Source organism: Bos indicus, chromosome 2 (assembly GCF_029378745.1).
Source record: "Bos indicus isolate NIAB-ARS_2022 breed Sahiwal x Tharparkar chromosome 2, NIAB-ARS_B.indTharparkar_mat_pri_1.0, whole genome shotgun sequence".
NCBI classification, from domain to species: domain Eukaryota; kingdom Metazoa; phylum Chordata; class Mammalia; order Artiodactyla; family Bovidae; genus Bos; species Bos indicus.
Genome location: NC_091761.1, coordinates 118,125,076 through 118,131,235, shown reverse-complemented (window position 1 = coordinate 118,131,235; position 6,160 = coordinate 118,125,076). Strand labels below are relative to the sequence as shown.

General features: G+C 51.5%; 1 long non-coding RNA gene across 1 annotated transcript in view; it reads left to right on the top strand.

Annotated features, from left to right (window-relative positions):
* Window positions 1-373: 373 nt before the first annotated feature.
* Window positions 374-6,160, top strand: part of LOC139177583 (uncharacterized) — an 11,715-nt gene continuing 5,928 nt past the window's right edge. The window contains exons 1-2 of the long non-coding RNA XR_011562087.1: window positions 374-647; window positions 1,217-1,537. This is a non-coding gene — a long non-coding RNA (uncharacterized lncRNA). The remainder of the gene's footprint in view (window positions 648-1,216; window positions 1,538-6,160) is intronic.

Below are 6,160 nucleotides of genomic sequence, written 5' to 3'. Positions count from 1 at the left end.
GGGAAGGCAAGCGCGGGACAAACTGAGAGTAGCGTTGACATTATGCGCTGGTGCTGGTGCTGCGGTGCTCAGTGGTGTCCGACTCTGACCCCACGGACTGGAGCCCACCAGGCTCCTCTGTCCATGGGATGTCCCAGGCAAGAGTACAGGAGTGGGTTGCCGTTGCCTTCTCCAGGGGATCTTCCCAACCCAGGAATAGAACCCAAGTCCCCTGCATTGGCTAGTAGGATTCTTTACCACTGAGCCACCAGGGAAGCCCATATATACAGGGGAAGCTGCTGTATAGCACAGGGAACTCCGCTCAGGGCTCCGTGATGACCTGGAGGGGTAGGATGGGGGTGGGGTGGGAGGGAAGTCCAAGAGAGAGGGGATATATGTCTACTGGTTCAGTTGTACAGCAGAAACTAACACAACATAGTAAAACAATTATCTTCCAATTAAAAAAAAAAAAGAACCCTTGACCCCTAAGTCACTTCCCATTTCCCTCTGCGACCCCAGCTCCTAGCCACCACTCAATCTATCTTCTGTCTTTATAGCTTGTAGCCGACTCTGGACAGTTCATATGAACAGAATCATATGTGGTTTTGAAAAATAAAGAATAACCAGCTGGACAGTCACGGTTAGGCACATGTTTGTGCCTCTGACATGTGAGTAAGAATTTCCTTACTGTGCTAGGAGGTCCCTTCTGTTCTTTACCACAAACTTCCAACCTCACAGCTAGCACAATGTAACAGCAGAGCTGTGATGAGAACGTGGGTGGAGAGAGGGCCGGGGGATCTTGTTTTCTCATTTGAACAAGTTGGAGTCTGGAGATAGGCCCATTCCAAAGATGGCTGGCTGAATCCTCAGGCCTGGATTCTAGACTCTTCTATTTTCAAGAACGCCTCATGAGGTCTGCTCTTCCAGGAGGCTGAAGGGTGGGGATCTGCTGAAGAAACTGCACCAGTAAAGGAGTCTTCAGTCCCAGTAAAGTGAATTTGGCCAGACGCTGTTTAAAGAGGGTCCCCTTGAGACAGTCTGACCATTTCCCATGGAGAGGGTCCATGGACCATCACTTCAGAATCACCGGGGAGCTTGTGAAGATGCAGATTGGGAGGTCCCTGGCCCTGGAGGAGAATTTCTATGATCAAGGCCTAGGAAGTGGTGTTTCTAACACCATAAATTTTCTAAGGGATCCTCATCGCCCTAAGTAAGACTGGTCTCTGTCTTTCAACAGGGGAACAGATCTGACGAATGTATCGGTGGTGCAGGCAGTAGCTGGGCAGTCCGCAATGTAATATCCAGAGTTGTGTCAGCCCTCTGTGTGTGCTTTGGTTGATTTTGTGGTTATTTTAACTTTACTGTGATGCTGGGAAGGATTGAAGGCTAAAGGAGAAGAGGGCGACAGAGGATGAGACGGCTGGATTGCATCACCAACTCAATGGACATAAATTTGAGCAAATTTCGGGAGATGGTGAAGGACGGGGAGCCTGGCATGCTGCAGTCCAAGGGGTCACAAACAGTGGGACATGACTTAGAGACTGAACTTAACTTTAATGTAAGTATAATTGATTTTCAGAAACAGTGATAAAAATGAAGCCATTTGCAGGAGGAAAAAACTGAACCAGGAAGAGAAGGCAGCTGAGAGTAAGAGGGAAGAGATGGCTAGGCGAAAATGCAGGCCAGTGGGCCAGCCTGGAGAAGGCGAGGGGCAGAAACACATGAGAGATGGGCAAGAAGGGTCATTCCTGAGCAGCTGTCAACAGGACTTCAGAGAGACGGGTCTTTAAGATGTTTTGCTGTGGGTCAGTCGCAAAAGAGTTGAAATATTTACATTCCTTATGAAGTTTTCTTTGGATGTTGGTGTCATCCTTGAATGTGAAATTACCCTGAAGTGGCTGCCAGGTACCCACATTGTACTGGGGCTATAGGCAACACAATTCTGTGTTGTGAAAAACACAGAATTCAGAATATTGACAGGTCTGGGATAGAGATGCTTCGCTGCAGTGTCTGCACAGGGAAGCAAGAAGAAAAGGCAGGAGGGGCCCAGAGACAAGGCACAGGGGCCCCAGGGAGATGCTAAAAACACCCACCGTCTAGGGACCAGGTGAGGAGCGGAGACAGGAGATGAGGGGGGGCGCTGGGGTTGCCCCTGGTATAACCACCTCTTAGTGCTGCAAAGAATCAACTTCCCACTGGTTGGGCTTTTTTGGGGGGTGAAGTGGGGTGGGGGAGAAGGAATACTGTTCCAGGAAAGGTGAGGGGGGGATGATGTACTGGGGGGAATGGGTCTACCATAGGTTGCATTTTCTATCCTAAAACACCTACACCTATAATCAAGGCACACCTTTTACCCAGAAGAGTTCATTTCTTTTTGACCCCCATTCTTGATCCCCAGGTAAAGATTCCTAGTTCTATCAGCTGGCAGAGTACGTCTACTCAGCCTTCTTCTCTGCGTGTATGCACGTTTAGTCGCTCAGTTGTGTCTGACTGCAATCCCATGGACTGTAGCCCACCCAGCTCTTCTGTGCATGAGATTTCCCCGGAAAGAATACTGGAGTGAGCTGCCATTTCCTCCTCCAGGGGATCATTTGTTGAGAACTGCTATGCCTGGCTTAAGCTATGTTCTGCTGAAAGAACACGGCCTTCAGCATGGGGTATGTCAAGTTTTCCTTCGATGACACATAATAGAGGCTGCCCAGCCCCAAATTAATCATCCCTCCTGTTTTCTCAGGAGGAAAGAAGTGTCTTTCGATTCAACCACATATGCAAAGTGCCTGGCGCACACTGGCATCTCAATAAAGCCAAGTCATTGCATCGGGAGACAGCCAGAGCTCCTTGCCCTTGACCTGTGTGGCCAGGGTGTCGCCCACCACCACTGCCCCCCATTAGTGGCCTGTGGGGCTGAAGTCCCATCATGCTCCGTGCTTCCGCCCAGGCGGAGCACAAGTGACCAGCTTCTATCATGGTAGCCGGGCTCCATGACTCCCACTGAGGTCAGACAGGGGGACCCCCAAAGAGAACAGGGACCCCCAGCCCCCGCCCAGGGGACTGGGGACTGAGGGAAGCTGTAAGACTGGAATTCTTGAGGTTGGCTGCCTCTTGTGCTTTGTTTTCCTGGATGTAGTTTATATTGTGGAAAACCTTTTTTTTTTTAAAGGATAGGATGTTTTTCTCAGAGGCATTCATGGCCTGGCGTCATCCCTGCCTCCTTCCGACCCCATTCCTCCCCCAAGTCCCCAGGGTGGAAATTCCTGATCTGTTCGAGGTCCAGCTCCATGGACATTCCAGACCAGCATCTGGAAGACGGCCGACAGCCGCAGCCCCAAAGAGCTGGCCCCTGATCTTCTGGCTCTGCCTCTAAGTGAGAGCTGCCCACAGTCCCCACCCCTCCGGACTCCACCTCTGCCTGGGTCTGCAGAGGCCTCCCTAGTCTCCCCACTTCTACCCTGCCCAACCCCCACCCTAAAGCCTGTTTTCAGCTCAGCAGCCAGATTGGGCCATCTGCTCTTCCCTACTCCCTGCCCGCCACCACCACCCAGGGTGAAATCCCAGGGTCCTCAACGGGGTTGGGGGCCTCCTCTCGTCTGCTCCCCTTGGTGGGTTTTCCTCTGGCCTCCTCACTGTGCCTGGAGTACCAGGTCACCCCTGCTCAAGGCCTTTCTGCCAGCCCGTCCCTGTGTCTGGAAGGTTCCTCCCCCTAGAAATGCTCAGGGTTCATTCTCCTGTCCTTGAGGTTTTCACTCAAATGTCACCACCTCTGGGGGAGGCCAATCCAGCAACCCTCATCTCTCTCCCACTCTCTTGTCTTGCCTGCTGGCTTGCTTTCCCTAGAGCCTCACTGAGCATGTTCTAACACTTCATGTGGTCTGTGTATTGTTTGCAGTGTCTGTCTCTCACCACTATTAAGTTCCTGGGGGACAAAATTCTCTATTTTGTTTGCCAGAATACCCCTCTAAAGCTCTTCGGCGCTTCATAAATATTTGTGGGCTGAATGCCCCATTAGTCTGGGCCAGCTGGCCTAGGGGGTCCACAGCATCTCTGAGCAAGCCTCTTGCTTCCCATGGTTCCACACCATTCGTTAGGAGGGGGTCTCACTCCCGGGCCTCCATGTGGTAAGCCAGGCTTCGGGGTTGGTCAACTGCCCCAAGACCCACTTCTGCCCATGCCTGTCTTGTCTGGGCCCAGTTCCCTCCCTGCCCAGAGCCTTGCTTCACTTGGATGGATGCATCTAACCCTCACCCTCGCCCACCTTGGGGTCCAGCTGGCCTCTGGGGGCTGTGGGAGCCTGCTACTTTACCTGTCCGTGCTGCTCACCTGAGCTCTGGCGGAGAGGTGCTCCCGCTCAGAAAAAAAAAACAAACAAACAGAGGATGGCAGTCATTAATGAAGGAAAAACAGAATTTATTCAGAAACTATTGCGACAGGGAGTTTTCCTGATGGCTCAGTGGTAAAGAACCCGCCTGCCAAGCAGAAGCTGCAGGAATCAAGCTGAGGGTGTGATCCCTGGGTCAGAAAGATCCCCTGGAGAAGGAAATGGCAACCCACTCCAGTATTCTTGCCTGGGAAATCCCATGGACAGAGGAGCCTGGTGGGCTGCAGTCCGTGGGGGTCGTGAAAGAGTCGAACATGACTTAGTGACTAAATGACCACAGCATTGCAATAGGCAGGAAGACACCTCAGTATGGAACCGAGTTCAAATCCGAATCTAACAAGAACAAGAGGGGATCTATAGCCAAGGAGTAGGTGGGGGTTCTGTGGGAGGAAAATTAATAACAAGAAATATCGAGGGTCAGGGGGTAGAGGGTGGATTCTGGTTAAAGAGCACAGGATTCTTGCTGAAGGCAAGCAGATACCAAAATGGGGGGTGGGTGTGAAGAATTTGGCCAGCTGTTGAGGATGATCACACAGCAAGGGTAATTAGGTAACAAGGATGAGGGATTCTCTCCAAGCTAACTTAGCAGGATTCTTGCTGAAACTGGGCAATACAGGCCCAACAAGGAGGGATACTAAAGTCCAAGGTCAAAGAAGGCTTAGAGGATCCTGAGTAAGGTTTAGTCAAGGCGAAAGCCTCCATCCTTACCTTGGCAAGCAGAGTCCTTTGCTGGCACCACTGGCACCTACCTCACTTGATCTCGCTCCAGGGCTGGATCCACCCTTACCACCCTGCCCTGATGAACAGACCAGTCCAGTCAAGTCAGGGCAAGAACGTCCCACGGGGGTGAAGAACTGGCTCCCACCCAGTCCTAGCTGCCCACCACCCACAGCCTCCAGATAACGCAGTGGGTGATGGGTGGGGCAATGCAGAACCCGGCTTCTGGGGATCCAGAATGCCCCCCACAGCTTCCCAAAGATCACTGAATAGCTTCTCAGAGGTCCCACAGTCCAGTGGTTAGGACTCTGCACTTCCACTGCAGGGGACACAGGTTCGATGCCTGGTAGGGGAACTAAGACCCTGAATACCACGCAGCACAGCCAGAAAGAAGACAAGCAAAAAATCACTGAAATACTTGTCAGTCCCTCATGCTTGCAGCTGAAATCTCAGGAGTCATCTCAAGTACCCCTGTGGTCACCTCCAGTTCTGACCTCGACTTGGAGACAGTTGCCTCAGGCTGTTTCGCCCAAGGATTTTGAGGAAGGAACAAGAGGCTTTAGACTCAGTAAGCTTAGCTGCTGCAACTCTCATTTTTACTCAGGAAAGAAATAGATAAAGAATTCACAACTCTTGGGACTTCCCTGGTGGTCCTGGTGGCTGAGAATCTACCTGCCAATGCCAGGGGCATGGGTTCGATCCCTGGTCTGGGAGGATGCCACACGCTGCAGGGAACTAAGCCATGTGCCACAACTACTGAGTCCTCTCTCCCTAGAGCCTGTGCTCTGCAACAAGAGAAGCCACCACAATGAGACTGCCCACTGCAATGGAGACCCAGTGCAACCAAAAATAACTAAATAATTTTAAAAATAAGAAGAAGAATTCAAGACTCTGCACCTCATCTATTGATCTGTCTCTGCCCTTTGACTTATTCTGAAGACCGGGCTGGTCTATGAGCCCAGCTGTGTATTTTCACATTAGGAGGCAGGCTCTTTAATGGGTCTCTTCTGATACCAGCACCACTGAGCGAGCCAAGTCGGGGGCATGGCCTACAAAGAGGCAACTTCCTGTTTTAAGTGGCACATGTTG